Raw genomic sequence first — 16,075 nt, 5'->3', positions numbered from 1 at the left:
AAAATAAGCCAGACAGAGAAAAACAAATACTGCATGGTATCACTTATATGTGGAATCTAAGAAAACAACAACAACCCAGACATAGAAACAGAGTAGAATGGTGGTGGTTGCCTGGGCCTGGGAGGTGGGGGAAATGGGGAGAGGTTGGTTAAAGGGTACAGACTTTCAGTTATAAAATGAATAAGGTCTGAGCATCTAATGTATAGCATGGTGACTATCACTGATAATGTATTGCTAAGAGAGTAGATCTTAAAGGTTCTCACCATGAAAAAAAAGTCACAATGTACTATTATATGTCAATTCATCACAGGCTTTAAATATATGACAATTTTGTCAATTACATCTCAATAATGCTGCAAAAAAATGAATTTGTTACAGTTATCTGAGCAGGACCGCTCACTTCCACACCTACTTTTTGAATAATTGCTCATTACCTTGTAGAAAAATAAAATATTCTATGTATGTACTTATGATGTCAGGAGAACACTGGATGTTGAGATTTTTGAAGGTCAACTAAAGAAAGAAACATTTGCAAGGTATATTCTAGGCTTTTTGTTTTTCAAATTACAGTATTTCCTTCACTTTCTTCCAAGTGCACCTTCTTTCATTTGCTAGAAAACCCCACGTTTCTAAATGAGCAATTAAAACCAACAAAAATGGGAAACTTACTTGTGTGGCTGGATCAGAGGTTACTTTTCCTTCTTGAGTCTTTAGCATCTTGTAATGAATAATAGCTCATACCAGGTAAACTGTCAGAGGTATAGATGCCGCCAGGCACGAGTAGACTCAAAAAAGCAACAGCATCAAATCAAGTTTGAGATCCTCTCTTCACCTTTTTCTCCTATACAGCCACATTTATTATTACTGATTTTTAAAAAAAATTAAAAGGAAAGAAGGAAAAAAATAAAAGTCAAGGGCTAATAGTGCCTGAGAACTGACTGAACCGATCCATCCTGTATATTAAAAAAAGAAAAAGAAAAAGCGGCAACCTAGTGTAAGCGCTACCTTGTCGAGGATTCTGGGAAATGTAGTCCAAAAGCGCCAGGTAGAGCCACTTCCGCTTTCGAAGGGTGGAGCTGTAGCACCTTGTTTTTCTCGGGGATTCTGGGAAGTGTGGTTCAGGAGCGGTGTATAGTCCGGACACTTGCGCCGCAGGAGAGCGACGTGTCCTGGTCAATACTTTCTACCTAGGAGGTGAGTGAGTGCCGAACCCCCGTGTCTCTTCCGAGTTTCCTGGGCTTGGGACCCGCAGGTGCAAACCTCGCCCGCCCCCCCCCCCGCCACCCCGGGGAATAGAAGCGGCGGAGGGCAGGGACCACGGTTTGCATCACGTTGGCGTTTAGAGCGGTTGGTGCATCCCGTGTGGGGGTGGGCTGTGGTCGCGATTCTAAGTTTGAAGGCCTCCTGGGCGTCCGGGTTCCCTCGCCTTCCCCATCTTCCGCTCGCTTTCCCGCCTTTTAGTGATGTAATCTTTGTAGTTATGTAATTTCTCCGTTTATCTTTTGTAAAGTGGAGTTAATAGTAGTACCTGCCTAGCAGGCGTGTTGTGAGATTTAGGTGAAATACAAAGATGTCAAAATGCTTAGAAGCGATCCTGGCACAAGCTAAAAAGGCGGTCGGTTGTTACCAATCTATTATTTCTGTCCGAGAAGCGCTCAGTCCCTGAAAGCTTCTGTGCTGAGCCAGGGGTTGGTGGGCTCCAGCTATCGCTGCTGAGCCACTAGCCCTTCTCTGATCCCTGCCGGAAGTGGGGCTGTTCATAGATTCCTACGGACTCCCCACTCCATCCTTACCCTTTTTTTTTAAAAAGGAAGGAGTGGTTCTCACCCGCCAGCTGGTGCCTGGGGGTGTCCACTGTGATTTATTCTGAACCAGAGACACAATTGTGCTATCTTGCCGCCTCTTTTCCTTTCTCAGCCCTGACTTCTCAAAGAAGGTGCAAAACGGAGGGAGTGACCCAGTGGCTCCTGGTAACATTGTACAAACTTGGGAGAATTTACCATGCTGTGTGCCATTTAAGCTCTCAGTTGGAGAGCAGACTTCCTAAACTCATTAGCAATTTTTTTCTCTTGGGCAAATGCTCAAATGTTAATAGCATACATGGGAGGTTGCCTGAGACATTTGTTGACAGTAACAATTTTCGTTAACATGTTAAGTGCCAGATAGTCTTCTACAGGCTTTATATGCATTAATTAACTTAATCCTCATAATAGACAAAGATAGAAGTCCATATTTTACAGATGAGAACGTTGATAGGTAAAAAATTTAAGTTATTTTCCCAAAGTCAAACAAGAGAAAAAGACAGCACCAGGAATTTGAACCAGGCAGTGGTTCCTGACCTACATACCGTAGTCTCCTTCAGCCCTAAGAAGTAGTAATCCCCGTGACTGAAGCAGGAAGGGTCATTGGGTAATATTAATAATTTAGGACCTTAGAGGACTTGAAGGCTATGCTTATTTAATTTAAGTCCTTGTTATATTATGTGACATTATGTTCATATTATGATTATAGAATTAATTTGTGCTCATCATACTTTCAGAAACATGAAGAAAGCCAAAGATTTGCAAAGTAGAGATAAATAAGACCTAGCCAGACCATCTGCTCTAATGCATCTTTTGGAGCAAAAATTAATATAAGACCCAGTCTTATTTTAATATAAGACTGGGTATAATATAATATATACTATAATACCGGGTCTTATATAATATCATATAGGACGCATTAGAGCTGATGGTCCGGCTAGGTCTTATTTTCGGGGAAACACAGTATAAACATGTTAATTTGTTTCTCTTTAGTTATGTCTATGTCTGTGTCTATGTCTGTTTTTTTCTATTCTTCTCAAAAATTGTATCATACTTGTACTTTTATATTTGGTAACTTGTGATCATGAACTATTTCAAACACAAATGTAGAGAAGATAATATACTAATGAATTCTCACGGAGCCATTAATCCTTGTCAACCTTTAACCGTTGTCAACCTTTTGTCAATCTTGTTATATAATCCTCCCTCTCCCCCTTTATTATTTATTTATTTGTTTATTTTTTAAAGATTTTATTGGGGAAGGGGAACAGGACTTTTTTGGGGAACAGTGTGTACTTACAGGACATTTTTCCAAGTCAAGTTGTTGTCCTTTCAGTCTTAGTTGTGGAGGGCGCAGCTCAGCTCCAGGTCCAGCTGCTGTTTTCTAGTTGCAGGGAGCACAGCCCACCATCCCTTGCGGGAGTCGAACCCGGCAACCTTGTGGTTGAGAGGACGCATTCCAACCAACTGAGCCATCTGGGAGCTCAGCGGCAGCTCAGCTCAAGGTGCCATGTTCAATCTTAGTTGCAGGGGGCGCTGCCTACCATCCCTTGCGGGACATGAGGAATTGAACTGGCAACCTTGTGGTTGAGAGCCCACTGGCCCATGTGAGAATCGAACCGGCAGCTTTCAGAGTTAGGAGCATGGAGTTCTAACCGCCTGAGCCACCGGGCCGGCCCTCATATATATTTTTTAACAAATCTAAAAAAAAGCAAACAACAACAACAACAAAAAAACCAACAAATCTGTCTTGAGTGTCTGCTACATGCCATGAATTGGAGAAAGAGTAGTGACCAAAACAATACAGCTTAGATTCTTAAAAAATAGATTATAAGTAAGATAAATAACTAAAACACACAGTATGTTAGGGAGTGATGGCACTAAATATAAAAAGGGAGTGAATGCGAGAAGAAGGGAATTGGTGGGGTAGAGGATTTAAATTATGTAAAGCATGTCCATGGAGGAACTCTTTGAGGAGAATGACATTTGGGTAAATACCTGATGGTGGGAAATAAAGAAAAAAAATAAACAGTTTTTCTAAATAAATAAATACGGTTTGCCTTATCCAGAGCCCATGATGGACCCTTTTATGATATTTCACATTTAAGTATGACCTGGACATTGCTTGAGCAAAGCAAATAAAATAAGAAACCCAGAGGAAGAAATTGGAAGATACAGCTCACCCTCTCCTCCTCCCAGTTGGAACAGCCTCAGAATTGAACAGCTCAAGGGAACCCCAGTGATCGAATAAGTGGAGTGTGTCTTCAGTCATTCTTTGATTCCACGTGTTTTGAGTACTCCCTCTATTCTAGGTGCTGGAGATAAAAAGATGTGTTAGTCATCTCATAGGCAGAACAGATGCTTACCCACTAATTATCCCCCACCTGCCCTCAGGTGATGGAAGGCTTCTGGGAGAGGGATTTGAAGGGTGAGAGCCAGCAGGTAGCCAGCTGAGCGAGACACCCCAGGCCCCACTTGCTTTCCTCTACTAAATACTCTGAAATACCAGGTCTCCTTGCACAACCCTGTTACTGAGCCAAGCAGGAGTGTGTGGCAAATATAGGGCCAGAGACAGAACTGGGCGTTACGCACGGCTATTTCTTCCAGGCTTTGAGAAGTGGATGCATCGCTCTCGTCCCTACTAGAGTATTTCCTGAGCTAGGAGGACCCACAAACATGAGTAGCTATCATGTATTCTGCGCTTATTTGAATGTATTCACCGAAACTTCTTAAGAATGCTGTGAACTTGATACTGGTATCGTCCCCATTTTAAAAATGTGGAAAGACATAAAGAGCTAGTAGGACAGAAGAGTCAATAGTGCAGTCCTGATGATTTGCTCGCCCCCCCCCCCCCAGACCTTTTGGCCTCAGAGTTCACTCATAGTCATAGCCAGTACATTCCACTGCCTTTCATGTTCCATGAGACCCAGGATGAGAACGATACCCTGGGAGCTGCAAGGACTTTTAGCCTTACTGCTTAGAGCTGGGCAGGTTGTTCACTGCACAGGGGTCCCTGGCTGAGGGGCTAGTGATACAGGCCAAAGGAGGGGTCGCTTTTTAAAATTCACACAGAGAGCCACTGTATGGGTCAGAGCCTATGGCTCATGGCTTTTTTCTTTTTTGCCCGTTCTGCCTTCCTGGGACTCTGCTCTTCCCCAGACGGAGCAGGAGAAAATGACCAAGTTTCAGGTGCGTTGAGTTTTGGTTTTTAGCTCTTAAAATTACGTTTCTGGTGGCAGCCCGTTAACTTAGTTGGTTAGGGGGGGGGGGGGTGGGGGTGGTGTGTGCTCTTAACAACAAAGTTGCCGGTTTGATTCTCACATGGGCCACTGTGAGCTGCGCCCTCCGCAACTAGATTGAAACAACTACTTGACTTGGAGCTGACGGGTCCTGGAAAAACACACTTAAAATAAATAAAAGAAAAAAAAAAAAGTGACTTTAAAAAAAAAATTACGTCTCTGTCTTCCTTAATGATTAGACACATCTTTTTTTCTCTTCCTTGGGAAGTATAATGGAAGAAAACAGGTGTTTATGTATGTCAATTATTAGCCTTTTTATTAGTTCTTTTTTTTGTTTTGTTTTTAGCTTTTGGTTTGGTTTGTTTTATTATATCATCATCTGCATTTCACAAATAGTGCAGAAATTCATAGCTATCAAAAAAATGTAAAAAGCCACATTACTATACTGCTGATAAATCAGCTAGTTTCCCCATGCTACATTTTATATAATCACAACCACAGTATATGTACAATTTTCAGTTCTCTTTTTTCACTTAATGTTACCACTTGAGTTTGTTGTGATTCAGCATTCTTTTATGTACCTGTCTCAAACTTTTTGCCTAAACTTCAAAAGCTACAAACAAGCATACACACCGCTGTGCCTCTGAATACATTTTGTTTTGATTCATAGCACTTTTGCATGGGGCTCTTAAAATTGAAATATAATTTACTTATAAAAATTACATAGATCTTAAGTGTGAGGTCAGTGACCATTGCATATCCCGTTTTGAAAGTTGAATAATTGCATTAGTCCACCACCCAAACAAGAAATAGAATGTTTACGTTACCCCAAAAAGTTCTCTCATGTTTCTCAAGTCAGTTTCCTACCCCTGGGAGCTATCTGCTGTTCTGATCTGTCATCATATGATTAATTTACTTTTTTCAAATTAAATATAATTAATGAAATCATACACCATGTACTCTTGTGTCTGGCTTCTTTCACTCAGCATAATGCTTTTGAGATTCATCTACCGTGTTTCCCTGAAAATAAGACCGGGTCTTATATTGTTTTGCTCCAAAAAATGCATAAGGGCTTATGTTCAGGGGATTCATCCTGAAAAATCATGCTAGGGCTTATTTTCCTGGTTAGGTCTTATTTTGGGGGAAACATGGTATGTTGTTGTGTGTATTGATACGTCATTCCTTTTTACTGCTGAGATGTATTCCATTTTATGAATATATCACAGTTAGTTTATCCTTTGAAAGGATAGATAAAATTCTCCTTTTGAAGGGTGTTTGGGTTGTTGTATAGCTTTTGATTGTTATGCATAAAGCTCCTGTGAATATTTTGCACGGGTCTTCTTGTAGACATGTGTTTTCACATCTCTTGCATAAACATCTAAAAGTTGGATGCGTGGGTTTGTAGGGTAGATGAATGTAAACTGTTTTCCAAAGGGGTTGCCCCATTTTACAGCCCCAGCAGCAGCATCGGAGAGTTGCAGTTGCTCTGTGTCTTTGCCATTGTTCGGTGTTGTAGATCTTTTCATTGAAGGCATTCTGATGAAATGACATCTCACTGTGACTGTAATTTGTATTTCCCTCCTGAAAAATGATGGTGAATACCTTTTCATGAATTTTTTGCATCATTCGTATATACTTTATGAGAAGTTTGTTGAAAGTCATTTCCCCATGTTAAAAATTGTCTTCTATTTTTATTGTTCGTGAAGTTCTTAATATATTTTGAGTTCAAGTCCTTTGTCAGTTATATGTACTGTAAATAATTTTTTTCCATTCTGTCATTTGTCTATTTGTTTTAACGCTCTTTTAAAATCAGTTTTAGTTGTAATTTACATATAATTTACATAAAGTAAATACATTTGGTCAGTTTTGACAAGTATACTCAACGTGACCACCACCACCATCCAGATGTAGACCATTTTCATCACCACAAAAGGTTCCCTTGTGCCTCTTCCCATGCTCCTGGCTGACCGATTCACTTTATGTCACTACAGATTAAATTAATCTTTTCTTGAGTTTCATATAAATGAAATTATATAGCATGTATTCTTTTTGTGTCTGACTTCATGCCCATCATTATGGTTTTGAGCACATCAAGAGTTTGTTTTATTGTCACCCCAATAAATTTTAAAAAAAGGAAAAAAAAAGAGTTTGTTTTTTCTTGTTGCATAGTATTTTGTCGTTTGAGTAGACCACAATTTGGTTTTCTATTCACCTGTTGATGGACATTTGGGTTGTTCTTAGTTGTTGGGTATTGTAAATAAATTCCATAAGCATTTGTATACTAGATTTTTGGATGAATGCAGGGGTTTTCGTGTTTCGTTTTTTATTGTTTTGATAAATAACTAGGAGGGGAATCTCTGGGTTATATACTTAACTTTTTCAGAAATTGCCAAATCATTTTCCACTGTGGTTGTATATTTTACAGTCTCACCAGCAATGTGTTAGAGTTCCACTTGGCTCCACATCCTTTCCAACATTTGATATTTTCAGTCTTTTAAATTTTAGCGATTGTAATGACAATAGTGTAGTGATATATCATTGTAGTTTTAATTTACATTTCCCTGATGCCTAAGGATGTTGAACATCTTTTCTTTTGCTTTTCGACCATTTGTGTATCTTCTTTTGGAATTGTTAGTTCAACTCTTTTCCTCAATTTTTAAATTAAGTTTTGTTCTTACTGAATTTTAATATTTCTTTTTATATTCTGGATAGTAGTCCTCCTGACCCATGACATTTAGCTCTTTCATTGACATCTTCTTCCATTTATTTGGATCTTACTTCATTTCTCTCAGTTATGTTTTATAGTTTTCAATGTGTAGATTTCTTATACATATTTTGTTAAATTTATCCCAAGTGATTGATGTTTTGGGGTTGTTATTCTGAACAGTGTTGTTTTTGAAATTCAATTTCTATTTGTTGCTAGAATATAGAAATATAATTGATTTTTGTATCTTGACTTTGCTAAATTTGCATATTAGTTCTAGTAACATTTTCTATGTCACAGGATTTTCTACATAGATGGTAAATAGAGTTAAACTTCTTCCATTCCCATCCCCATTCTGTTGACTTCTTTTTTCTTCCCTTACTGCATTGGCCAAAACTGCTAGAACAATTTTAAGTGAAGTACTAACCATATATGTGCTCGCCTTGTTCTTAATTTTAGGGAGAAAGCATTCAGTCCTTCTCCGGTACCTGAAGGGTTTTTAGTAGATGTCCTTCATTGGGGTTGAGGAAATTCCCTTCTAATTCTACTTTATTTAGAGTTTTTATCATGAACGAATGCTGAATTTTGTAAATTACTTTTCTGTTTATACTCCGATGGTCACCTGTTCCTTTGGTTCAGTTTGATTCTTTTGAGCCTTGTTTTTAAGCTTTTTTAGGATGGGTCTAAGAGTAACGTTTATTCTAGAGCAGTGGTTCTCAATTGGAAGCGGTTTTGCCCCGACATGGGACGCTTGGCAATGTCTGTAGACATTTTTGATCGTCATGATGAGTACCCCTGACACCTACTGGGCAGAAGCCAGGGCGCCTGCTACACATCCTACAATGAGCAGCATCACCCCCCACAACAAACAATTACCTGGTGTAAAATGTCAATAGTGTCACTGTCCGGAAACTGTTCTAGAGATAGTGTAGCCCTTCTCCAAAAGCATGGCCCTTCAGGGCTGCTGTTGAATGTCCCTAGTGATCAGTGAGGGCTTTCCACTTTGGCTGTTTGGAGTTCACACTCCTCCAAGTCCTGCTAAGCCCTGGGAACCGTTCAGCCCGTAGCTTCCCAGCCACTCTTGGCCTGGCCCGTGCACTTTCATCCTATACATGCACGGTTTAGTTTTTAGCAGTAGACTCAAAGGTGGCCTGTGCAGATTTCCGTGGCTCTCCTTCTGCATTACTCCTTTATTGAAACTGCCCTGAAATTTTCAGCTACCTCAGCCACACCATTCTCTGATTTCTATCTCTTTAACTCACCAAAGCTCTGTTTGGGTGATCATACGGCTCATCTCATTTGTTCCCTTCATTTCAGGGATCAAAGTAGTATGCTTGCAATGTCGGAAAATGGTTGTTTCATATATTTTGTCCCTATGTTTCCTACATATTTATGGTAGGAGGGCTTTCAGTACTAGTTACTGTGTTACAGCCAGAAACACAAGTTTCTGTCACTGCATTTTTAACAACTATATCGTATTTCAATGAATTAATGTTCCTTAAAAAAAAAAAGCCCTATTCCTAAACATTTAGGTAGTTTAAGATTTAAAAAAATAATATTTTAGAGAAGCTGCTGAAACAGTTTTCCTACATATTTGCTGTTCCCAAAAAGCAATTCTGGAGACTGCCACTTCTGGAAAGGTGGAGGAGATATACTTTTCCCTATTTGTACAGCCAACAATCCCGGACGTTGTATATAAAACAAACATGAAAGGTGGAGAGAAGGCAGACTAGTGAGGGACCTCAAGACTCAGGGAATGGCATGGCAGTGAGTTACTTGGTTTTCTTTTTGCCTTATATACTCATATCCAAGACTGAGTACTGGAGAAGATGGCAATATAGAAATACCAGTGGGTGCAGACCAAAACAGCCTTTGTCTAGTCAAAGGGCCAGGAAAGAGAGCCTAGCAAGACAGAAAATTTTTAGATTGTAACTGCTCTTCTCCAGCCAAACACCACAGAAAAAACCTGCAGCCCCACACCCACCCCTGCCAGGTGTAATGAATTCCATCTACCACTGCAGTGTCCGTGGAGACAACGTGGGAGCCTGGACTTCAACCCCCACCTGGTTCTAATGAGCCACCTCTTCTTTTTCCAGCTTGCGTGGTGTCAGAGGAGCCTAGAGGAAAATCAGGATTTTCACCACTTCCCGGGGGAATCGAGGCCAACCCCCCCTGCCACTTTCCATGTCAGTAGAGGCCAAATGGGAACAGTAGCAAACCACCTCTGCCCCTTCCAGCCAGTGGAGTATCTGCATAGTCCTAGTAAAGAGCCCGAACAGTCACCCTGGCCCAGGAGTAATGAGCTCCTCCCCCCACGAGGTGTTAACAGGGCACATGGGGAATCTGTCCCCCAGAGAGCAGTAACAAAGTTCCACCTCCCTTTCCCTTCCAGAGAGGTGTCAGAGAAGGCCTAGTAAAACAGAAAATTTAAATGAAATCCCAAGTCTCATAACATAATACCAACAATGTCCAAGTTTCAATTGAAAAATCACTTGGTGTACAAGAACCAGGAAAATCTCAACTTGTATGAAAGACAATCAACAAATACCGTGTTTCCCCGAAAATAAGAGGCCAGGTCTTATTTTCAAGGAAACACGGTACAAACAGTGAAATGCCATAGTTAGTTATCTGACAAGGATTATTTTTGTTGTGGTATAATATACATAACATAAAATTTACCACTTTAACCATTTTTAAGTGTACCATTCAGTGACATTAAGTACATTAACAATTTTGTACAACTATCACCACCACACAACGCCAGAACTTTTTTCATCTTCCTAAACTGAAAGTCTGTACCCATAAATAGTAAGTCCCTGTATCCCCCTCCCCCTAGTCCTTGACAGCCAGCATTTAACTTTCTGTCTCTATGTACTTGACTACTCTGGGTACCTCATATAAATGGAATCATATACATAAGCCCGACTGTTTTTTTTTCACTTAGTGTAATGTCTTCAAGGTTCATCCATGTAACAAGGATTTTAAAGCATCTGTCATAAAAATATTTCAGTAAGCAATTACAGACATGCTAGAAACAAATGAAAAATAGAAAATCTTAGCAAAGAAATAGAAGATATAAAGTAGAACCAAATGGAAATTTTAGAACTGAAAAATACAGTCAATGAAACTGAAAAAAAAAAAATAAAAATCAGGGGGTAGGCTCAACAGCAGAATGAAGAGACAGAGGAAAGAACTTGAAGACAGTATAATAGAAAATATATAACATGAATGAAAGAGAGAAAATAGACTGGAAAAAAATGAACAGAGTGTTAGGGACCCATGGGACTATAACAAAATATCTCTCCCAGGGCAGCCCATTGGCTCAGTGGTTAGAGCGCAGTGCGCATAGCACCAAGGTTGCTGGTTCGATTCCCACATGGGCCAGTGAGCTGCACCCTCCACAACTAGATTGAAAACAATGACTTAACTTAGAGCTGATGGGTCCTGGAAAAACACACTGTTCCCCAATATTCCCCAATAAAAAAATAGAAAAAAAAATAGAGGCGGCTCATTAGCATTAGGTGGGGGTTGAAGTCCAGGCTCCCACATTGTCTCCACGGACACTGCAGTGGTAGATGGAATTCATTACACCTGGCAGGGGTGGGTGTGGGGCTCAGATTTTTTTCTGTGGTATTTGGCTGGAGAAGAGCAGTTACTGTTTAAAATATATAACAAAATATAATTTATCTCTGAACAAATGTTCACTTGTCCTCATTTTCATCTCTGAATTCTCCTATCCTTCTAGGGCACAGGAATCAAAATGAGATAGATACTCTTCAAGAAATAGAATTATGATACCTTTTCCATGAAGACCTTATGTGCTGGCTTATATGGGAGCAATTTATAAGTGAATTAACGAGAAATCAGGACTTGATAATAAATCTGCAAGGCAAGAAGCCTTAGTTGCCAAAACAAGGTGATTCCCCCCGTCAGATGTGGGCAGGAGAATCTACTCAGGTTTCTGAAGATGAGAATGATGTGTAATGAAGCTTCAAGGGGAAGTTCAAAGTTCCAATAGTATAAAAAACCAAGAGTTTCCATTTAAGACCATCTGGGATTTCTGGAAGAAAATGGACCTGGAAGAGTCACAGAATTTTAAGGGTAGGTGTCAGCAAATTGACAGAAAAAATAAACTGTGGAGGTGTGATCATTGTGTTATGAAAAGGATCTCTCATCACCATGGTGATGATCAGGAAGCCCTCAAAGGCAAGAAGTCTTACAGCCACAAGAATTGTGGGAAAGACTTCATGAAGAAGTCATCCCAGTATAATCCACTCAGGAGAGCATACTTTGATGAGAATGACAAATGCTTCAACCTTGGCTCTAATCTTGAACTTTATCAGCAATTGCACTTAGGAGAGAAGCCCCATACATGCAGTGAGTGTGGGAAGGGCATCAGGTATAGCTCAGTGCTTTGCATGCATCAGAGTGTTCGCAGGGGAGAAATGCAGTAGGAACGATGAGTGTGGTGATGTCAGTCAGAGCTCACATCTGCACACTCATCAGAGCATCAACAGAGGAGAGAAATCCGACGTGTGCCAGGTATGCGCTAAGAGCTTCAATCGGAATTCTTCTCTTCTCACTCATGAGCCCATTCACCCAGGAGAGAATCTGCACAGGTGTGATAGGTATGTGAAGGGCTCCAGTCATACCTTAGATCTAACCCCACCCTGTGTAGACAACACGAGAGAAATTCTAGAAATGTGAGATATGTGATCAAGGCTTCAACCAGATATCCCAGCTTCAAGCCCTTCAGAGAGCCCACCCTAGAGACAAAGCATACAAAGAAGACGCATGTGACCAGATATTTAATCAGAATTCTGGTCCTCATCAGGGAGTTCACACTGGAGAGAGATCATATGCATGTGAGGTCTTCACACTTGTGGTAAGGACTTCAGTCAGGCCTCAAATCTTCAAGCTCATGGAATCCATACTGGAGAGAAACCATACAAATGTGATGTGTGTGAACTTCAGCCATAATTCCCATCTTCAGGCCCATCAGAGAGGCCACTCAGGAGAGAAGCCATACAAATGTGAGACATGGGGTAAGGGCTTTCATCAGATTTCTCATCTTCATGACCATCAATGAGTCCACACTGGAGAGAAACCTGGTGTGCGGTGTGTGGGAAGGGCTTCAGTCGGAGTTGATATCTTCAAGCCCATCAAGAGAGAAGCCCTACAAGTGTGAAGTATGTGGGAAAGCCTTCATCTGGAATGTGTACCTTCATGTCCATCAGAGGATCCACACAGGAGAGAAACCCTATAAATGGGGTGTCTTTGGTAAGAGCTTCAGTCAGAGCTCACACCCTCAGCCCATAGGAGAGTCCAGACTGGAGAGAAACCCTACAATTGTTTTGTGTTTGGGAAGGTCTTTAGGGAGAGTTCATATCTTCAGGTGCATCAGAGAGTACATATATATGAGGTCTGACAGCTAAGTTTGTGAACTTGTTGCAAGGTATTGCTAACTTTTTTGATATCAAAGGGATTATTTGTTATGAATTTGTACCAAATGGACAAACAGCCAAGTTTACTATTTGGAAGTGCTGAAAAGGCTGCATGAAAAAGTTAGACAACCTGAATTTTTTGCCAGCAATTCATGGCTCTAGCATCACGACAGTACACGGCACTGTCTGTGAGGGAGTTTTTAGCCAGTAAACAAATAACTGTATTGGAACACCCTCCCGATTCCCCTGATCTGGCCCCCAATTGCCTCTTTCTTTACCCAAAGATAAAGGAAACATTGAAAGGAAGACATTTTGATGACATTCAGGACATCGAGGGTAATAGGACAACAGCTCTGATGGCCATTCCAGAAAAAGATTTCCAAAATTGCTTTGAAGGGTGGACTAGGCACTGGTGTTGGTACATAGCTTCCCAAGGGGAGTACTTTGAAGGTGACCTTGGTGATATTCAGCAATGAGGTATGTAGTACTTTTTCTAGGATGAGTTCGCAAACTTAATTGTCTGACCTCGTAAATCCAGTACACCTGATGAGGGTGATAAAAGTGCCCTTCGGAACTTAGACTTCTCATTTTCATCAGAAAATCTACACAGCAGAGAATGTAAAATGTTGTGTTTTAAGAATTCAGGCACGAGATGAGTTTTTTACAGTTGTCTGAATTCCACTGGAGGAAACCTATTTGTTGTATGAATATAACCAGTGTTTCTGACAGAGCTTCAAAATGTCACAGTTTTTAAGAGAATGCACAAAAGAGAAACCCTCTGGTACAATATGTTTGTCAGAACTTCCACATTCTACAGAATCTACACAGGAGAGAGTCCTTAAAAATGATAAGGAAGGTCAGGACTTTAGCACAAGTATAATGATGGACATGACAAAATCCATGCCCACTAGAATGTAAGTTCCACGGGAGCAGGAGGCTTGTTTACTGCTGAATGACCGTGACCTTGAATCAGTGCCTAATAGAAGGTGTCTTGGAAATATCTAACTTGATGGAGAAGAAAACCTATTATAAATAGGACAACGATTTGAAAATTTTAATGAGCTCAAACTCAATATGTCATAACAAATTGTACTAGAAAAAGGATTTTTGTAAGAAGCCTTAAAAATTAATTCAAGAAACTGATCACTTAATAAAAATACATAAAATCATGCAATCTGCAATTTGAGTGTAAGATTTTTGCAATTGGCTCCTGACCTCTGCTCAGCTTCACTTTGCAAGCAGTAATGAGCTAAAGTTTTTATCTTATAATTTAAGACTTTCCCTGTGCCCTGTACCATCAGTTGTGTAATAGCATAAGTTTCACTGTCCTTTTTGGTTTTTTTGTGACAGGAACAGACAAAATGAAAAAAGAGAAATTTGATTTTAATTCCATCAGGCTTCATGAGAAAGGGGTGTGGGGAAAAAAGGGGAACATATTATAACATGCATTTTGGATGTGAACCAAGCTTTTAAGGCACAGAGAATTTTGGACACCACCCATGATTTTCAGCTGCTTCAGTAGTTTTTGGTTTTGCTTGTTGAACAGTTTACTCAAGCAGGTATATATTTACTGGAGGTAGGGGACAGCTTCCCACAATTTTTTTTTTCTGGACCTTTCCTTCCAGGACACTGGATGCCTAAGATCCATGGTACCTCAAGTTTCATGTCACCATCAGAAATCCAGGACCAGTAATGCTCTGCTTTGTCATTTAGCAGACATTAGGATGAGGTGCTAGAGCCCAGGGTTGTTTATGTCACTTAGAGTGTTTTTTCAGTTGTAAGAAATAGAAAACCCAACTCAAACTAGCTGAGACAAAAGGAGAATTCATTGGTGTACATAATTTAAAAGAACGCAGGTAGGTTGAGAAATAGGCCTGGTTGAAAATGAATCTGGGTCAATTGTTCCGTGATCTCTCTCATCTTCGCCCTTCTGGTTGTGTTGATTTCCACATTTGTTCATTGCAGCCCACTGAGAGGAAATTTATTTAAAGAATCTACGCCATGTTGAATTTCCTATAGCACACTCCCTTTCTAAATATTTAAAGCACCTTTTTTCTGAACCTCTTGTTGTCCCTCTCAGTCACGTAGAGATTTGGCATTTTCCTAAATATACCATATCTAAACACAAATATTACAGTTACTGTGACTTATGATTTGCCGTTTTAATCATGCATCAGTGTTCTAGAGAATCTTTAAAAAAATTTTTTTTCAAGTAGATTGGGGGAGAGGATTATCACTTTGTGAGAGGTATAAATGTCTAACTATTACATTGTTTTATACACCTGAAACTAATAAATAAATTTGGAAAAAAATTTTTCAGATTAAAATTAGACTTTTCCTAAAAATAATGCCTGAGCTTTTTAAACAAGCAAACTAATTCAGGAAAAGCGTTAATGCAAGTAACACCAGGGACACATGTAAACAATATTTTATTGAACATTTTTTAGGGTATTTGCTTATGGGTACAGGTTTATTTGATTTTGCAAAACTAGGATGATATGTTGTAACTTGATTTTCTTCTCTCATTAACATCTTGGACATATTTTCTATCATTATTGATCTATAATATTTTAATTGTGCAGTATTCCAGTGTACAGATGGATTGTGTTTTACCCCGTATCATACTGTTGACTGCTGTCTGTGTTCTGAACAGCCGTTCAATGAGAAGTTTAGAACAGTAACATCCATCTCCAGGCTGGATTTCTTGGAAGAAATATCTAGAATTAGTGCTGTAAAAAAAAAAACAGCCATTGTCATCCCAATAAATTTTAATTAAAAAAAATGTAACCACTTTTAGATTTGGTGTATACTGGGCAGCTGTCTTCCCAAAGTCCACGAGACTGCTCATTTCCCCAGCCCTCCTGCATGATGGGTATGCAATCTTGA

General features: G+C 39.8%; 1 long non-coding RNA gene and 1 pseudogene across 2 annotated transcripts in view; both read left to right on the top strand.

Annotated features, from left to right (window-relative positions):
• The first annotated feature begins 1,078 nt into the window (after nucleotides 1–1,078).
• The window catches only part of LOC141566997 (uncharacterized), a 65,667-nt gene continuing 50,670 nt past the window's right edge, over nucleotides 1,079–16,075 (top strand). The window contains exon 1 of one of the 2 annotated variants that reach the window (XR_012490026.2): nucleotides 1,079–1,194. This is a non-coding gene — a long non-coding RNA (uncharacterized LOC141566997). The other variant, XR_016021998.1, reaches the window with a different exon arrangement.
• Nucleotides 9,947–14,358, top strand: ZNF233 (zinc finger protein 233; annotated as a pseudogene).

Source organism: Rhinolophus sinicus, chromosome 8 (assembly GCF_057876585.1).
Source record: "Rhinolophus sinicus isolate RSI-liver-muscle chromosome 8, RSI-T2T, whole genome shotgun sequence".
NCBI lineage: Eukaryota > Metazoa > Chordata > Mammalia > Chiroptera > Rhinolophidae > Rhinolophus > Rhinolophus sinicus.
Note: the sequence above shows the minus strand (reverse complement) of the source record. Positions and strands in the feature narration are given on the sequence as shown.